Raw genomic sequence first — 20389 nt, 5'->3', positions numbered from 1 at the left:
TTTGCATTTACCTTTTTAAAGCACTTAATTTTACTTCTGTACATTTTTTTTCTATTTTAGAAAACAGTCATTGTACATACACAAGCTCGATTTCAAGAAATTGAAAATCATGTATCAGTGGGTGAAGCAGGGTTGTACAGAACGAAAGGAAACACAGTCACAGTCTTCAGTGACAGACTTATGTAATGCTCCCAAACTCATGACAATTAAGACAATTCTAATTCTGAAGCAACAGATAACTGCTTTTAATCTGGAAAACAAAATTAAAAAACTAGAACTGTAAAGAATTATAGAAACTAATTTATTTTGTTTATCAGGAAGTGATGCCTACACTCATGGACTTTTCCTTTAAATGCTACTTTAGCTCATGCATTAAGCTGACTTATAAGACTGGACAATATATGTAGTTACGCCACTCATACTTTCACTCATAGTTTAGTACCCCATCCTTACAGACACTTCATTGTCTGGAGGAGAAAGACCAAGGCTGGGGGGGGGTGGGGAATTATAAACTAAAAAACCTAAACATCTCATGAGACTGTGGATGTCTAAAGTTCGTACTCATCTGAAACTGACCAGTTTTATAAGAAGAGCAAGCTTTTCTAAAACTCTACCAGGGTTTATTACATAGAAACAAGTTTGCTAACACTGGTAGAAACCAAAAGAAAAATGAACAGATCACCTGCTTATGAGTTCAAGAAATTTCCTCCATGGAAACTAAGTTTTGCAATACAACTTCCATCACATCCAAGGTTTTGTACTGTGCACTAAATAACTTTACAGAAAGTCACAATGAATTTCAAACCAACTTTGTTTTGGGAAAGGAGAGGTAACAGAAACAAGGGGGAAGGAACAGACGTGAAGCTAGAGTAATTTTCCTGGTAACACAAGATCAGAGCAAATGGCTTGCCTGTATACATGGAGCAAGAAAGAGAAATTAGAGACTAGAAAATAGAAACAGCTGACAAAGAGAAAAAGAGTAAGAAAATTAATGCACTATAGCGGGTAGTAAAAGGAGAAAATGAACAACTAAAAAACCCACAGAAATGGAAACAGAAAGAAAATTCTAATCAAGCCAAGCAAAGCTAGGTAGGAAAAGAAGGCCCAACAAAAGCAAGGGGGACTACATGTAATTTATGAATTAAACTAAGTCACCTGGCAGTATTACAAGTCAGTAAAATACTCAGATGCTATACACACTTAACTTGCAGTGGTCTTTGGGGCCACTGTGGCAACACACATTTCATGCTGACTGCCAAACAGTATCATAAGTGTTTCTAGATCAGAAAATGTTATCGTTAAAAGGCTGAAGGCATGTAGAATCATAGAATAATTTAGGCTGGAAAAGACCTTTAAGATATAGGAGTCTGTATCTCATAAAGGGTTGAAGTGTAGTTTACACACTCAAACGCAGCCCTTGAACTATGTTGTCACTCTGGACAAATGCAAAAATGTGCTTTGAATCCTCGTTTAAAAAATGCCTATTGCCCTTTCCAAAGTATTGCAGACTAGGAATTGCCTAGCAAGCAAGAATCAAAAGTTGGAGTGACGCTCTTGACCAAATCACTGCAAAGTGCAGTAAAACAGATCTGCAGTGGCCTGCTCTTCTGTACGTACTAAATGGAAGCTTTTTCACATCTTTCTCATATGCCCCTGCACATATAGCCACTATTACACCTAAAGACAAGAAAAATGGTTACCAGTCCATGATTTCTCCACAAGGACTGATCCCAAACCAGAAGACATGGTAAGACTTGATTTCTGCCTACACCTGAAGTGGTTTTGGGTCATACTGGCAGATGAAGTTGCTAAGCCACTATCCATCATATTTCAGAAGTCGTGGCAATCTGGTGAAGTTCCCAATGATTGGAAAAAGGGAAACATAACCCCCATCTTTAAAAAGGGGAAAAAAGAAGACCCAGGGAACTACAGGCCAGTCAGTCTCACCTCTGTGCCCGGCAAGATCATGGAGCAGATCCTCCTGGCGACTATGCTAAGGCACATAGAAAATAAGGAGGTGATTGGTGACAGCCAACATGGCTTCACTAAGGGAAAATCCTGCCTGACAAATTTGGTGGCCCTCTATGATGAGGTTACAGCATTGATGGATAGGGGAAGAGCAACTGACATAGTCTACCTGGACTTGTCCAAAGCATTTGATACTGTCCCACACGACATCCTTGTCTCTAAACTGGAAGGACGTGGATGGATGGACCACTCAGTGGATAAGGAATTGGCTGGATGGTTGCTCTCAAAGAGTTGTGGTCAACGGTTCAATGTCCACGTGGACGCCAGTGACGAGCAGTGTTCCTCAGGGGTCAGTACTGGGACCAGTGCTATTTAACATCTTTGTTGGTGACATGGACAGTGGGATTGAGCGCACCCTCAGTAAGTTTGCAGATGACACCAAGTTGTGTGGTGTTGTGGACACGCTGGAGGGAAGGGATGCCATCCAGAGGGACCTTGACAGGCTGGAGAGATGGGCCTGTGAGAACCTCATGAAGTTCAACAAGGCCAAGTGCAAGGTCCTGCACAAGGGTCGGGGCAATCCCATGCACAAGTACAGGCTGGGCAGAGAATGAATTGAGAGCAGCCCTGAGGGAAAGGACTTGGGAGTGCTGGTGGATGAGAAGCTCAACAAGAGCCGGCAATGTGCACTGGCAGCCCAGAAAGCCAACCGTAACCTGGGCTGTATCAAAAGGAACGTGGCCAGCAGGTCGAGGGAAGTGATTCTGCCCCTCTACTCAGCTCTCGTGAGACCCCACCTGGAATACTGCGTTCAGCTCTGGAGTCCCCAACACAAGAAGGACATGGAGGTACTGGAACGAGTCCAGAGGACGGCCACGAAGATGATGCGAGGGCTGGAGCACCTCTGCTATGAAGACAGGCTGAGAGAGTTAGGGCTGTTCAGCCTGGAGAAGAGAGGGCTCCGGGGTGATCTTATAGCAGCTTTCCAGTACCTAAAGGGGGCCTACAGGAAAGCTGGAGAGGGACTTTTTACAAGGGTGTGTAGTGATAGGACAAGGGGCAATGGATTTAAACTGAAAGAGGGCAGATTTAGGTTAGAGATAAGAAAGAAATTTTTCACTCTGAGAGTGGTGAGGCAGTGGAACAGGTTAGCCAGAGAAGTTGTGGATGCCCCATCCCTGGCAGTGTTCAAGGCCAGGTTGGATGAGGCTTTGGGCAACCTGGTGTAGTGGAGGGTTTCCCTGCCCATGGCAGGGGGGTTGGAACTAGATGATCTTTAAGGTCCCTTCCAACCCTCAACATTCTATGATTCTATTCTATGATTCTATGATCCTTATTCCAATGATTAACACAACCCACCTCCCAAGAGGTAGTAATGTTTTGTTTAAATGGTAAGATCTTAGTAGGGACCATTGACCCCACGATACACTTGTGTGAAGTATGCACACTTGCACAGACTGTAAGTATACAAACATTATTCTGATTCCTTTGCTTCTGGTATTTAGTATTGAGAATCATGGAATCATAGAATCATAGAATGGCATAGGCTGGAAGGGACCTCAGAGATCATCTAATCCAACCTCCCTGTCATGGGCAGGGACGCCTCTTAACTAGACCAGGCTACTCAAGGCTCCGTCCAACCTGGCCTTAAACACCTCCAGGGAGGGGGCATCCACAACTTCTCTGGGCAATTTATTCCAAAGTCCTACCACCCTCGTACTGAAGAATTTCTTCCTAAGATCTAATCTAAATCTGTTCTCCTTCAACTTAAACCCATTTCCCCTTGTCCTATCAGTGGACACTCTTGTAAAAAGTCCCTCCCCAGCCCTCAGGTAAGTTCCCTTCAGGTATTGGAAGGCAGCTATTAGGTCCCCCCAAAGTCTTCTCTTTTCAAGGCTGAACAACCCCAGCTCCTGCAACCTGTCCTCGGAACAGAGGAGCTCCAGCCTCTGGATCATCTTTGTGGCCCTCCTCTGAACACGCTCCAACAAATCTATGTCTCTCTTATGGTGGGGACACCAGAACTGAACACAGTATTCGAGGTGGGGTCTCACAAGAGCAGAGTAAAGGGGAAGAATCACCTCTCTTGACCTGCTGACCACGCGTCTCTTGATACATCCCAGGGTGCAGTTGGCCTTCTGGGCCATGTGAGCACACTGCCGGCTCATGTTGAGCTTCTCATCTATAAACACCCCCAAATCCTTCTCTTCAGGGCTACTCTCAACCCACTCTGTGCCCAGTTTGTACTTGTGCCTAGGATTGCCCCGACCCAGGTGAAGGACCTTGCATTTTGACTTTTTGAAGCTCATGCAGTTTGCAGTGGCCCAATTCTCAAGCCTATCAAGGTCCCTCTGGATGGCATCTCTTCCCTCAAGTGAGTCCACAGCACCACGCAACTTGGTGTCGTCGGCAAACTTACTGAGGGTGCACTCAATGCCGTCATCCATGTCGCTGACAAAGATGTTGAACAGCACTGGACCCAGAACAGACTCCTGAGGGACACTGCTTGACACTGGTCTCCATGTAGACATCGCACCATTGACCACAACTCTTTGAGTGCAACCATCCAGCCAGTTCTTTATCCACCGAGTGGTCCATCTGTCAAATTCGTGTCTCACCATTTTAGAGACAAGGATGTCATGTGGCACAGTGTCAAACGCCTTGCACAAGTCCAGGAAAACGACATCCGTTGCTTTACCCACATCAACCAGCGCTGTAGCTTTGTCGTAGAAGGCCACTAAATTAGTCAGGCATGACTTGCCCCTAGTGAAGCCATGTTGGCTGTCACCAACCACTTGGTTATTTTTTATGTGCCTTAGTACAGCTACCAGGAGAATCTGTTCCATGATTTTTCCTGGCACAGAGGTAAGGCTGACTGCTCTGTAGTTTCCCAGGTTGTCCTTCGTCCCTTTTTTAAAGATGGGGGTTACGTTTGCCCTTTTCCAATCTGTAGGAACCTCACCAGACTGCCAGGAAAGAATGTTCTGTCTTCTCCTTGACTTAAAACGCCAATATAATACACGTCTTTTAATGAATAAGAACAGCAGCAAGTTAAATTATTCATTGTACGGTCTGATTAAGAAAGTTAATTGGAAAAATAAGGGTTAGATTATTGAATCAGATGAGCATTCATTCCATTGGCTTTCACAGGAAACTTCGGGTGCAGTTTCCTGGTCAGTTTAAGCTGATCTAGGGCTGTAGTGAGCAGAGGCAGTTATGTCATTCCCCACCCTTCGTGTTTTCATGGCTCCCCCTGCAGTGATTAAAAACTGCAAGGCAGCATGGTACCAGAGTAATTTACTACGCAGTTCACACATGACAATTGCCACACGACGAGGGAGGTGCAGAAATGCGCTGCCGAGAACAGTGCTGCGCTTTTGGCAACAGCCCCGAGTTCGAACAACCTTAGATAACTGGGAAACAGCAAGAGCAGGGAAGAGCAGTATCAACAAGAACAGTCAAAATACTTTTTCCTTTTCACCTACCTGCTCTGCAACACACTGTTAAAAACGTTCCCTCTTACTCCAGTGTAAAAGTCACGTACACGGACCTGAAAAGGTAGGCTTTATCTTCACTTGCTGAAATAAGAAAGGAAAAAAAAAGTCTCTCAAACGTAGTCTTCCATAAAGATAATGCAGCACAAAACACAATTAAAAGTACAAATGATTTACAACGGTCAAAAGCAGAAAAACCGAATGCAAGAGTGCAATTCCATGCAACCGTTAGTACCATAATCTTAAACAAAGAACCACTTTCTTTGCCACAAAACAGTGACATTTTTATCACTTTCTAGACAATCTTCCTGATTCAAATAAAAATTACTTCTCTGTGTTTACCTTTATGTATTCTTACTCTCACTAAATATAAGTTTTAGATCTAAATTAATGTCAGTATCCCATAGAAATAAATTAATATCTGTATTTAATTTCCATATAAGTGCCGATGAAGTGCAATTTTATTTTTTTTACTCTTCCTATTTTGAGGAGCATTTGACAAAAGAAAAAAAAAGTCACAAGCTGGTTTATGAAAAGTTTTAATTTGTTTTACTTTAAATTCTTCATGCTAGAGCAGTTTTAACCAATAATGGCAATAACAGCTTGCATTTTCAACTAACAGTTTGCAGATCCTCCAATCAAATCCAATTCTTAGAAAGCACTTAGCATCTTCTAACAAAAAAAAAGAACACACTCAAATCACTTCAAAAAAAAAACCAGGCCTTCCTGAAGTGTCACAGGCAGCATCTAACAACTCAGAGCATATTCAAACTTGCAGCTATCATCAACCACCTGTATCAGTACTGAAACACCTAAAAAGATCTACTTCAGAAAATTTCTTAAAAATCACTCAATCGACTCACCTTTAATGCGCCCTTAGTCTTTGCCTTACTCTCTGACAAGCACATTTATTACGAAGGCTCTACTTTCTACATATGTTTTGCTTATAATATTTCTACTCAAAACAGAATGAACGCCAACCTTAAGTAATCTTTGATATTAGTATTTCCAGGCAGTACACCAACTGATGCATGTCCCTTTTTCCCCTCCTCTCTCAACCAAAATAACTAAATCTTTATGAAAATTAAAAAACGCTTTACAAAAGAAACTCGTCACACTGGTTGAAAGACAATAGTGAGACCATAGGAACCATACACTCAGCTTCGACAGCAATTCCACAACCTAGGAAAAAAAAAAGTTTGTATTCTCGGATTAAAAGAAAAATAAAATCACAAGTCTCTCATAAGCACATTTGACAGATTAAAAAAGAGGAGATTCTCACTCCAGTGAGAACTTTCTTAATTTTCTTTTAAAATATTTCAAAAAGTAGTTTCAAAGCAAATATGAAACAATGCCAATCATAACAAAATTACTTGCTACGTTTTTGAATGAAGTTCTCCAAAAAGACACTTCCTAACATTATTTGCTTTTTGCTTAATCAGCATTTATACAAAAGTATTCTTGTCACCCTGCCTCCCTATCAAGGCTTCTACAACAGTGTCAAAACGCATCAGAAAAGTTTGACCTGCACTGCTTTAAGCCATCAGAAAGAATAATAATAATAAAAAAGTCTTCCTAACTTCTGTTTCAGAATTCCTAGATTTCAAGAACTGCTAAGATTTTACAGATCACTGAGGTGTACGATGCACTTCAAGTTAATAATATCCACATGTTTGCATGAACTTAGAAACACTGTCTTTAGTGATCATTTCCATTTTCATGTATGCATACTCTTATAATGAAAAAAAAAACAAACCAGTAAAGTACTTCACTGATACCAGGCACAGTTAGTTTCCTGGGACAGTTGAACTTCCCACTATGGTCAAACTTCCCAGGCTTTCTATTTTTCCTTTGCTAACAGGCAAAAGGAAAAATACTGGCAATCACATCTGCACTTAAAAAGTAGTGAGGGAAGCTGGAAGTACATATCATGAACTTGGGTTTATTACTGAGTTTCAAGTTAAGAAGCTTTACCAAGACATATGACAGAGGTCAGTGTACATCATGCTACCCCAGCAATGGCAGCACAGTACTTCAAACACACGAGAAATTATTTTATCTTCTGAGGACCACACACTGTATATATTTTATCACTGTAACAACTTACCATGTACTTAAGGCCTTCAGTGTCGTCTATAAAAATGCTTTTAGGACTACATGAATAATCATTCTAAGTACTGTGTTCAGCTCTAGGGCCCCCAACATAAGAAGGACATGGACCTTGTGGAGCGGGTCCAGAGGAGGATCACAAAGATGATCAGAGGGCTGGAGCACCTCTCCTATGAAGATAGGCTGAGAGTTGGGGTTGTTCAGCCTGGAGAAGAGAAGGCTCGGGGAACACCTTACAGCAGCCTTCCAATATCTAAAGGGGGCCTATAGGAAGCTGGGGAGGGACTTTTTACAAGGGGATGTAGTGACAGGACAAGGGGCAATGGCTTTAAACTGAAAGAGGATGGGTTTAGGTTAGATACAAGGAAGAAATTCTTCACTCTGAGGGTGGTGAGGCGCTGAAATACGTTGTGGATGTGGAATAGGATGTGTCCCAGAGAAGTTGTGGATGACTCCTCCCCAGAAGCATTCAAGGCCGAGTTGGACAAGGCTTTGAGCAACCTGGTGTAGTGGAAGATGCCCCTGCCCATGGCAGGGGGGTTGGAACTAGATGACCTTTGAGGTCCCTTCCAACTCAAACCATTCTATGATTATTGGTTAACCTTGCAGAACAGATGTCAATCAGCTCACTTCCACACACGTACTTCTATCACGCACCAGCAACATTGCAGACTGCAGCACCCCCACCCACGTTCTTTCTGCTACAGACAGCCCCCAGCCAGACTTCAGGTACAGAACTTCAGTTACCACATGAAACTGCACTCTCCAAAAACTTTCCGCGACCCTCCCTCAAAGGGCTTTTTAACACATTAAAAGGTGTAACTGTGCAATACGATTAAATTGAACTTGGCCACGAGCAGTACCGGAGAGGCGGATGCCACCTCCACCGCGGGGCGCCGCGGCGGGCCAGCCCCAGCCCCAGCCCCAGCCCCGCGGAGCAGCGCTCGGCGCATCCCGACCCGGAGCCGGCTCCCGCGCTCCGCTTCCACTCCAGCGCTGGGCGACCGCCCTCGCTGCCGGAGGAAAGTCAGCCGCGAGCACCGGCGTGGAAAAAACGCGCTCCGAACCCCTCAAAGAATGAAAGAGAACAAAAAAAAAAAAAGGCAAAAAGAAGAGAAACTCTCACGCCCGGCTACCACCAAGCTCCTGGCGAACGTGCCCAATCCCTCAGCTCCAGGCCGGCGACGGCCGGTGGTTTCCTCCTTCCACAGGTACCTGGCGGAGCAGCCCGCGGCGATGCCCCCACCCGCAGTCCGGTCGCCCACAGCGCGGCAGCACGCCGCTCCGGGGAGGGAGCTACACCGGGCCGGCCCCTCGTCCCCGGAGGCCGAGCCCCGCCCCGCCCCGCCCCGCGGCGACAGGTGAAGCCCTCACTCGGCGGGGCGCCGGACGCCTCGGCTAACGGCCGCCGCCCACCGCTCAGCGCGACCCCGGTGCAGGGGGCCGGGCAGCGGCGGCAGGTACCGGCCCATGCACGGCCCCGCCGGGCGGAGCAGCGGGCCGGGCGGGGCCGGGGGCGGGGAAGCCGGCGCAGGCAGCCAGTGACAGGGAGCGGCCGCGGGCGGGGCCATCGCTCCCGCGCCGCCCCTCGCCGCCCCTCGCCGCCCCTCGCCGCCCCTCGCCGCCCCTCGCCGCCCCTCGCCGCCCCTCGCCGCCCCTCGCCGCCCCTCGCCGCCCCTCGCCGCCCCTCTGTGTGGCGCAGGCGCCCTGGGAGGCGATGCCCGGCGAACGGAGCCGGGTAAGGCGCCTGCGCGGCGGCGGACGGCCAGGCACCGGGCTATGGCGGTCCTTGTGCTGCGGGTCGGGGCGTTCGCATCCCCGCACCTCCTCTCGACCGCCCGCCCGCCCCAGAGAGGCGGCGGCTCGGGGCGGCCCCAGCACCCGCCGCCCCTCGGGTGCATCAGTGCCGTCCTGCGCAGGGCGCCTGGGGGAGCCGGGGCAGAAGAGGCTGTTTTCTCTGGAGGCTGCTGGCAGGGAGCTTCGAGTGGGCCATCGCCGAGCTCCCCGCTGGTAGTTGGTGTGCTGTCGGGTGGTGTGTGTTCTACGGCTTCGGCGCGGGCTGCGCGTTTTTGTGAAGGCGATCAAGTCTCGTTGGTGTTAGAGCTGGTTGTGTGGGGGGTAAACTCAGAGGGGCGCAGGTGTGTAGCCTCAGTCAAATGGGTGAGTCACAAGACAATTCTTGGCCTTATCTAAGTCCTGTGACTGGTAGACTTAAGTGGGAAATAGGTACCAAAGACAATGTTTGGGATAAAGCTCTTTTTTTGTGTTTCGTCTCTGTAAAAATATGAGGCGTGAAGGTTTCTCGTATCACGCTTGACACAAGTCATCTAAGAACATCAGAGAAGAGGCAGCTTCAGTCCAAATTGGCCGAAAGTTCTGTGTGACATATCAGTGCTTCACATGATGTGGAAGTGACAAGTGTGATCATTGAATCACAGGATGGTTTGGGTTGGAAGAGACTTTAATGATCATCTAGTTCCAACCCCCCTGCCGTGGGCAGGGACACCTTCCACTGAATGAGGAAGCCCAGCCCTCTCATCGTCTTTGTGGCCCTCCTCTGGACCTGCTGCAACAGGTCCATGTTCTTCTTCTGTTGGGGGCCTCAATGCTGAACGCAGTACTGCAGGTGGGGTCTCACGAGACCAGAGTAGAGGGGCAGAATCACTGCCTTTGACCTGCTGGCCATGCTTCTTTTGAGGGCTGGAGCACCTCTCCTATGAAGACATGCTGAGAAAGTTGGGGTTGTTCAGCCTGGAGAAGAGAAGGCTCTGGGCACACTTTGTAGCAGTCTTCCAGCACCCAAAGGGGGCTTACAGGAAAGCTGGGGAGGGACTTTTTACAAGGTGGTGTAGTGATAGGACAGAGGTAATGGCTTTAAACTGAAAGAGGGGAGATTTAGGTTTCATCTAAGGAAGAAATTCTTCACTCAGGGTAGCGAGGCACTGGAAACATGTTGCCCAGAGAAACTGTGGATGCCCCATCCCTGGCAGTGTTCAAGGCCAGGTTGGATGGGGCTTTGAGCAACCTGATGTAGTGGAAGGTGCAGCCTTGAGCTTCCCTTGAGCTTCACGTTCCCCACCAACCCTCCTTGTTGGTGAGAACAAGGTCCAGCATAGCACCTCTCCTCATTGGCTTCTCTATCACTTGAAGAACGAAATTATCATTAATGCATTCCAGGACCCTCCTGGTTGCTTCTGCCCTACTGTGTTGTCCTTCCAACAGGTATCGGGGTGGTTGAAGTTCCCCATGAGGACCAGGGCTCGTGAATGCGAGGCTGTTCCTATTTGTCTTTAGAGGGCTTCATCTGCTTGGTCTTCCTTCCTACACAATCACCGTACATGACAGCATCCTTTACAGGAACCAATGGGATTTGTCATATGTTTGCGTCTCCTGGAGTTCACTCTGTGCAAGACTTAGCCTGGCACACAGGCCTTTGATGATTACCATTCCCAATCCTCTCACTCTTCAGGTAATGAGGATATATTTGGTGAGTGAACTGCAGGCTCTTCCTGACAGATGATACCTGTCTGTGTCCTGTCGCTTCTTGGAGGGTATCTGCATTGAATGTAACAAGACATCTTTTGAGACCTGCTATTGGGAGAGCAAGTGTAATGCCTGGAGAAGAGTCGGGTAGGTAGCAAGTTCACCAAGTACTTGGCTCAATCCCTGCCTGCATCAAGGAGCATCTCGGAAAATGAGTGCTTTGGAGTTCGTGGAACATACAGACTGAAATGGAAGACTGGGTTTGATCAAAAGCTGTAGGTTGAGAGTCCTGTTATCAAAAAATAGAATGAAACTTTTTCAGCTGAAGGTTATGAAGTCTCTAGTGGCAAGACACTGCTGTGTCTCATCCTTTTTCTCCTTTTTTTCCCCCAAACATGGTTCTGTACCAGTGCATCTGTGTTGTCACAGCTGCCAATGTGGCCAGGCCATACACCGTATTGGGAAATTAACCTGACCTCAAAAATACTTTGTTTTGAACTAGGTTATGTGTCAATCGGGTTGGTCCCCTAATGCAAGTCAAAAAGTGCGTCTGTGTGTTGTGTTTCTAGCTTGAGACTGTTAAGGTAGGAGGCCAGAAAAGCATCTTCTAGACAGAGGGAAATCTGATTTCCCTTGTGTACATCCAAGTTTTTGTGGTTTGATAGCACAACCTCGTATGCCCTTTAAACTCAGCCTGAATTCTCTAATCTGGGAAAAGTTGCCATCTCAAGTGGAAATTGTGAGAAAGTTGTAGTTTCATATGGTTTCCACCTTAGACCAGGTTTTGATTTAAAGATTACCATCACTTGTGAAGAAAATGAAGTTATGAGTGTGTTGTTTGATTTAATTGGTCAATTCCCAAGAGTGTTGAAAACAGTAGATTCTGTTAAGGAGTGTTTAAAAATTTGCTTTTCTGTTCCCTCATGAAATATAGGAGCAAGATAAATAAATCACCGTGACCAAAAAACCCCACCCACCATATTGACAGCTGAAGTAAGATTGGAAGTACTTTAGTGAGTATTCATTTAAAAAAAAATAATTTTAGTCATAATGCCAACCCAAAATTGATGATATTGGAATCAGTTATGATGAGAAAAGGAGGGGAGAATATATATGTATATGAATATGTATATTCTAATATGTAGGCTGATACATATAATATTAGAATATACATACATATGAGAATATACTAATATATTTCATATTTTCAATAGATTAGCATATTATTAGATATGTTAGTAATTATATTTTTATTATATAAAAATATAAAATTATGAATTTTGAATCCTTTGAAAGATCTTTTCTTTAGAGGTCAGATTGTGAAAAATGCCTTACAGTTTCACCCCTTGGCACACATGTTTCTTGTTACAAGTTAAATATACAGTGTAATTTAAAAATACTGTGAAGGTTCCTCTGTAATTGGTCTGTATACTATAAAAATAGAAATAAGCGTGTTTTGCCAATAATCTAGACTGTGCTGCCATTGAAGAATGCTTTTAAATTCATTTCTAACTGCAATTCCCAAAGCTAGTAGGAATTTTGATAAATTGTTAGAATAGAAAAAGAAAACAAAACCTTTGTGAGAAGGCCTGCAAGCTGGTGGTTAACACGTGCAGGGAACAACAGAAAAGAAGATATAATTAAACATTTGCTTCCTAAGAGGGAATGAGTGAAGGGGAGAGAGAGAGATAAAGGTAATGCTAGGGAGAACACTTCTAGGAAGTAAAATTGGTCTTTGGGAGTTATATTCCTACTCTTCCTGTAACACTTCTAGTGTTAGTTATTGTGGTTTGGTTTTTTCAGTTGGTCCACTTATTTTCATAGAATCATAGAATCATAGAATCATAGAATCATAGAATCATAGAATCATAGAATCATAGAATGGTTAGGGCTGGAAGGGACCTTCGAAGGTCATCTAGTCCAACCCCCCTGCAAGGAACAGGGATATCTCCAACGATATTTTACTCATTCTTTCCTTTTCTTCTTGTTTCCCTGGTCAATTGTGTCTGTTTCTTTTTCTCCTTTTCCAGTGTCTTTGAATCACATTTGTCCTGATCAACGTCAAATTCATGTTTCTTGCGACTTTAGGGAAGTCGGTGGAGTTCTGCTGTGTATAAACGAGGTGTGAGTGATTGTGTTGAATGGGTGTGTTGTGTTTCGATCGCCTCTTTTATAAGGACATAGAAACTGAATGATGGTCTTGTTTACTTTGAAGAGGTATATGGTGTAATTTAATTAAATAGAACTTCAAGCAAGGACAGAGGTCTGTATGCACAGATCCAATTATAGCATCAGGACCTGGGAGCACAATAATTAGCCTACTTAGTACAGAAATGTGATTAGACAGACATGATCAGTCAACATGATGTATACTAAACAAACTATATTTATCTGGTTTCAGCAGCATAGCATTTTTTTGAAAGTTACTTGTCTTTGAGATTATTCATATTCGGTTTAAAGAAACTAACACCTACCATATTTTCTCATTCATATCTTATTGATATTCCTATAGTCCATATTACTAATACTTTCTTACACTATGAAGAAAAAAAATGGCCTGTTTTTCTCTTCTGTAATTTTGTTCCGTCAAACTAATCGCACACATTCATTCTGGAATTTAGCTGGTCTGTTTGTTACAGAGGAGAACTTTTTTTATAGATTCTCCACACTGAAAACACTTTCTCTTTCTAATTAGGTCAGTTTTTAATGCTTGCTACAATATCAATATGTAATCAAGTCATATTGTTCCCGTGTGCTGTAGCCAGGAATGCAACATTCTGTGCAAGCTGATTCAATACTGAGAGGAGATGTAGAGCCCTTGGTTCCAGACCAAACGCTCTGTTTCTTCACTGGGTCTGATCTGTCATGACTACCTGCCATTCTGTGTTTTAGTTTACACATCTATAAGACAGAAACTGTGCTGCTTATGAAACTCAGGAAAATGAATTTGTCAGAGAAAGAATGTGTTCAGTCTTTTCAGTGAGTGATTTAGCACCACCTTTGCTCTTTTCTTGCCAGCGTTAACAAGTAAAAAAAATATGACTTTCCGTCTTTTTCCAAACATCTACTGTTAAGCCATTTTAAACAATAAACATAATTACTGCCAATTGCCAGCTTTCATGATTATCTTCCAAATTGTATGATCATCATAGTAACTCTATAGTTTAGACATCCTTGTTACATTTGCTTCTTATTTTTGCCATCCAGACTTGTCAAGTAATTGCTGTATGAGTGCTAACTCATTGGAACAAACTCATTACCATATGGTTTTAAGAATTTTGGGGGTTTTACATTAATTAGTAGTTGGCAGCTAAAAGGTCTTCTAAACTGCTTTTTATTTAGTGGGAAAATATCCTGCTCTCCGTTTTATTAGTCCTATTTACTCAGAATAATTTGATACATTGTTGTCTTTTGTGTAATTTTCCTATTAAAACTTCTCAGTTCTTTATAAAATGTTATGTGTACACAGTCAGATGGGCTGTGTTTCTAGAAATACAGTACAACACAACTTCTAGTAGAAACTTCCTTGTTTAGTTTCCTGGAAAAAAAAAAAACAACCAACCAAACAAAAAAAACCCAGATTTCTTACCAAGGTGGTCGTTGACTAGGACATTCAGCTCTGCTCTTACCTGTCAAGTCAAGGCCTTCACTAGCAACTGTAGCTCAAGAAATAACAGTCCTAATTAAACCTGACAATTCAATGCAACTTGCCAGCTCCTCAGATGTTCTGACCCACCTACTTGCATGGTCATTCCATGAACTAGATTTTAAAAAGTTACCTCCTCCTTCACCTTTCTGCTGGGTGAGTTCAATTGGCCAAAGTGGGGACAGCAATTTCCAGTAGCAGGGGCAGAGCAGACATGTAGAGAGAGCAGCCACGGACTTCCATGGGCCAACCCTTATCTGACTCACCGTGCACTGATACGGCTGGCAACTCCTGGTAGGGTATGACCTCTCCATTAGACTGCCTACTGCACCGTGGCTCAGCATTACAATTTGCATCTTTGACTCTGTAGTCACTTCTGGAGAGAAACTGAGCGAGATGCTTCCTCTGAGCAAACCCATTCCACTGAGCGAACCACTCAAAGTGACAATTAGCTGTTACGATTTACCATTCCAGTTTGTGTGTCTTTCACAAAGAGGCCCGATGCATTGCAGAAACTGAGTGCAGAATTTTTTTTTTTTTTTTTTTTCCCAGAGGGATAAACTTGACAGATTTCTGTTCAGCTGGCAAGCGTGAGAATGTGTTAAAATATATATGCTGTAGCAACAGTCATACATTAGATTACTGCCAAGGAATTTAGTTACAGTTGTTTCACTATGAAGTCTGAAATACTGTCACGTGGGGAAAATGTTCTTTTTGGACTCAGCTGCCATTCAAGGTTACCATTCGTCTCCTGATTTCAATGCCCAATCGTTCTAACCCAAACAGCATTTGTTGGCAAATGGCAACAAATTGTTATTTGTCTATCTCATGGAATTATGGAGGAAATGAACTAAGTAAATCATCAGGGATGGAAACAATGTAGCCAACTTGTTAAGTATAGTCCTAAATGGAGTGCATTGCACTAATTTAGTCTAGGACTGCCAAGATCTGTGGATACTTTGCAGAGATCCAAGTCACAGAAGGTGGCAAAAGATCAGGTGAGGACAGTAAAAGCTTTGAGAGAGTTTGGATGTCAAGAGTGTTAGGAAATGATTTGTGATATTTAGGAATGGCAGAAAAGAAAAGAAATGTAATTTGTGCCTGTTGTTACCAAAGTTTAATTTGTTACCAGACCTTAAAGTAAACTTTGAAGCGAGATCTCACAAAGTTGGGATGTAAAATTATGCTCAGAAGTCAGTATTTGTGCATGTAGATAGAACTACCAGAATGCGTAAAATTGTGAACATACCACCCCCTCGGTGAAGTAAAAAATTTCTGGTTTTAAAGTAAATATTGGGCTTTGGACAATTGGGCTTTCTGAGGAAACTCAGAATGTCACCTCAAATCCAGGTTTAAACTCAGAGGTGGCCATTTGAATCACAGAGCGGAGGGTCAGGAGACAGAAGACTGGCACAGACTAAGAGCGGGACTTGCTGTTTCATCTCCCTAGATAACCGCTTTTCATTGCTGATAAGACAGTACCAAACACTTCCTGTTGTGTCTGACTCTTCTGAGACACTCTTTGTCCTGTGAGACAAAAAATGAAATTCTCTAGGATCCATCTAGTGAGCATAGCAGTAAAGATCTAATTCTTAGTGCTTTTCGTTGCCCTTCTCCTGGGATCCAGTTGGTGTGAGTCTTGAGTGTGTATGTAATACATCGCTAATCTGGTGGCTGTTTTGGGGGTGCATTAAAAATTGTGGCATGTTCTCAGTCTAATTCATAATAAACGCCTGGAAATGGTCAGTGAATATTATCCATTGGTTCTCATGGCTTTTTTGTTATGCTGAAGTGAGTTGCTCACTGCCACCACTTACAAATCTGGATGTGCCAAAAGTGAGAAGCATTCAAGGACTTTTATTCAGGAGGGCTTCTAGAGGCAGAAGCTACTGCTCAAGTTGTGAGGACAAGTGGAAGGCTACCTTCTCTCTTAGGAAGCCAAGGCTCATTTTTCCATGGGATGGTCATGTAGCAGCAAGAGGAGGCTGCTCCCCAAAGGAGGGTGAGAAGAAAGCAGACACAAGGCAGGCCAGGCAGTGGGCTCAGCAGCAGGTGCAGTCCCATGGCACCAGAGGTGGGTGAGCCGAGCAGAGCGGTGACTGCAGCAGGTCCTGTTGGCAGCCTGGTGAGCATCAGGCAAAGAAGAGGTAACATGCCAGGTCAAGATATATCCAGGAAATCCAAACAACCATTCAGGTACAGAACTAGAGGCAAGCATACCTGAGATATAGCTCAGGCAAGGACTGAAGACACAGGCACAGGTTAAATGGAGACCCCTAGTCAGAGGGTGTAAGTAAGGCTCTGCGAGAGGCTTGTCAGGGCAACCCAGGCCTATTTGTCACTTAGGTTCCTGGCAGGGGCCTCCTGCGTGCAGGCTTTCCCATTGACTCTGTGTGGGTCAGAGGCAGAAAGAAGATGGGATATCAAGATGAAGAGAAGCCAGCAGAAAGGTGAAGAAGTGATGAAGGCTGCTTGGAAGGAAGCTAGTGGTCAGAGCTTCCTTTGAGCAGAATGTCTGTTGGAAAAGCAGATATCGATTTTGGATAAAGAAATATTCCTACTTTTTTTTTTTTCTTTTCCCTAGTGGGATACAGAGTGGCGTGAGCACCTTTTGTTCAAAAAAATCCCCCCAAGCCCTCCAGATACACCAAAACACTCTGACTCTTGTAGTCCATTTTGTCCCCAGATGGAAGTGGTTTGACTGTGTGATTTGCTTTGTATTTGAACTGTGCTTACTGTCATGATGTAACTAACAAGAATATCTTGATGCTGTAATAATTCTAGTAATACTAATGAAACTCTGAATGTTGGAGATCATTTGGCCTAGGGTTTCTTAGTTGGTTTGGTTGTTGACTGAAGAGAAACATATGGTTTTTTCTATCTTGCCTATTGTAACCATCCACTTTTCAGGACAGAGACTAATTTATTGTATTTACATCTTGACATTCTGTGAACTGGATTTCTGGTACAGTATCTATTCAGTTCAATAAAGTTACGAACAAATTGTATGAAGACTTGTCATTCGATGTTCAGAAAGCTGCCCTCTCCCTTTTGAGTACTCTTTTTCTCTGAGTCATGACATCTAAGTTTTCTCAATTTTTCTTCAACTGAGGCCACTGCCGTGCCTAATAATGGAGAAATGATCATATCTTTTCCATAGAGAAGCCTTTGTACTTCAATGTGGCAACAGCACTGCATGAGTGTAATAGATTTGTTACCTCCTCCAGGTGCCTTCCTATTACAGCTTGACATAACACGTGTATAATGGATTTGTTAGCACCTCCAGGTGCCTTTCTGTTACAGCTTGACATAACAGAACCCTCTAGTGGTAAACTTTATTTATATATTTATTTATAGCGTGTTTGGAAGCGCCAGGCAAACAGCAGAACTTCCAAGATGGCCAATTAGCTGATAACTCTTATAGTGGAATATCATTATCACACAACACCTTTTTTTCTCCATGAAAAATTTCCGTGAGATTCTTCCAGTGTTATAGATGAGTTTATGGTAGTAAGTTTCATTAGTGGACCAGATTTCCCATCAGTACATCTCTCTAGTAAATTGCAACACATCTTTGTTTTACAGATCTAACACACTTACTCGTGTTCCTTTTTTTTGTTTCCAAATATTCAAAGAATCTATTTTTGGTAGATAACCACCAATTTCACTTTTCTTAGTACAAGATTCTTTTATATCCATGTTGTCTGCTTACAGGCCTTGATTAATCTTGCATAGCATCATGTTTATGACTCGTTTCTTTTACGCATTTTTCATCATTTAGTTGTCCTATTTGATGCTCCAGTGTGATTTTAGAGTTCAGTATCACATTATACTGTGCAAATTACTATTCCCACCTCCACAGGATTTTTTTCACAATGATGCAGAAACACTATCTCACATGAACTTTCAAAGTAGCTGAAGTACCAACGAATGCATTACTGGATGAGGAGTCTTAGCCGGGGAAACATCTGATATATGTTTGACGTCTACTATATGTCTGACAAGTTTGGTGACCTTCTACTACGGGGTTACAGCATTGGTGGATAAGGGAAAAGCAACTGATGTAATCTACTTGGACTTGTGCAAAGCATTTCACACTGTCCCGCATGACATCCTTGTCTCTAAATTGGAGAGACACGAGTTTGACAGATGGACCACTTGGTGGATAAAGAATTGGATGAATGGTTGCACTCAAAAGAGTTGCAGTCAAAAGCTTGATGTGCACGTGGAGACCAGTGATGAGTGGCGTTCCTCAGGGGTCAGTATTAGGTCTGGTGCTGTTTAACATCTTTGTCAGTGACATGGACAGTGGGATCAAGTGCACCCTCAGCAAGTTTGCAGATGACACCAAGTTGTGTGGTGTTGTGGACATGCTGGAGGGAAGGGATGCCATCCAGAGGGACCTTGACAGGCTGGAGAGTTGAGTCCGTGTGAACCTCATGAAGTTCAACAAGGCCAAGTGCAAGGTCCTGCACTTGGGTCAGGGCAATCCCATGCACAAGTACAGGCTGGGCGGAGAATGGATTGAGAGCAGCCCTGAGGAGAAGGACTTGGGGGTGTTGGTTGATGAGAAGCTCAATAATTGCTGGCAATGTGCACTGGCAGCCCAGAAAGCCAACCGTGTCCTGGGCTGCATCAAAAGGAGCGTGGCCAGCAGGTCGAGGGAGGTGATTCTGCCCCTCTACTCTGCTCTCATGAGACTCCACCTACAGTACTGCTCTGAGAATGCTACTGAAAGCAGATCACCATTTGTGAAAATCGTAGTCTGTAAACCAGTTACCACTTAGCAGCTCTATTGTTAATGACTGCATTGTTGCTCTGCTTGTTCATGTACCCACCTTCTTGCCGTTCTTCCCTTTGGAATGACCATTCTTCAGAGCAGGGCTACTCATGCACTCTGTGTTTGCCCAGCAACTGGCCTAGTGAGACTCAGCCTTTAGAATATTACAGATAAGCAACAAGAGAGAATAGAATAGAATAGAATAGAATAGAATAGAATAGAATAGAATAGAATAGAATAGAATAGAATAGAATAGAATAGAATAGAATAGAATAGAATAGAATCTTTCAGTTGAAAGGAACCTACAACAATCATCTAGTCCAGCTGCCTGACCCCTTCAGAACTGACCTAAAGTTAAAGCATGTTAAAGGCGTTGTCCAAATGCCTTTTGAACACTGACAGGCACGGGGCATCTATCATCTCTCTAGGAAGCCTGTTCCAGTGTTTGACCACCCTCTCAGTGAAGAAATGCTTCCTAATGTCCAGTCATGCAGCTTTGAACGATTCCCATGTTTCCTATCGCTGAATACCAACTACTCGTAAGATAGGCTAGTGAAACAATCTGCCCTTCTCCTTGAAAACTTATATTTCTGCTTGTTCCAGAGAACTGTATGAAGATTGAGAAACTTTGTCAAGCAATTGCAGTAAGCACTGTCTTCTGTATATGTTTCTTGTAGCATTTCTTCATGTCCTTTCTTCCTGACATCTCAGAGTAGGAATATCTGGTAAGTATGTATTCCCCATTGTTTTCAAGTGCAGATGTCATCTGACCATGGTACGACGGTTTCAGATTAGGAGGATGATCTGTACCTCATTTCAGTTATCATAAATGGTGGAATACCAAGAGGCATTTACAGTCAGAAGGAAGAAAATATGTAGTATAAAACAGCGGTTTACTGTTTTCTGCTA

The sequence above is a fragment of the Tauraco erythrolophus genome, chromosome Z (genome assembly GCF_009769465.1).
Source record: "Tauraco erythrolophus isolate bTauEry1 chromosome Z, bTauEry1.pri, whole genome shotgun sequence".
NCBI classification, from domain to species: Eukaryota; Metazoa; Chordata; class Aves; order Musophagiformes; family Musophagidae; genus Tauraco; species Tauraco erythrolophus.
This window is presented reverse-complemented; position numbering follows the sequence as displayed.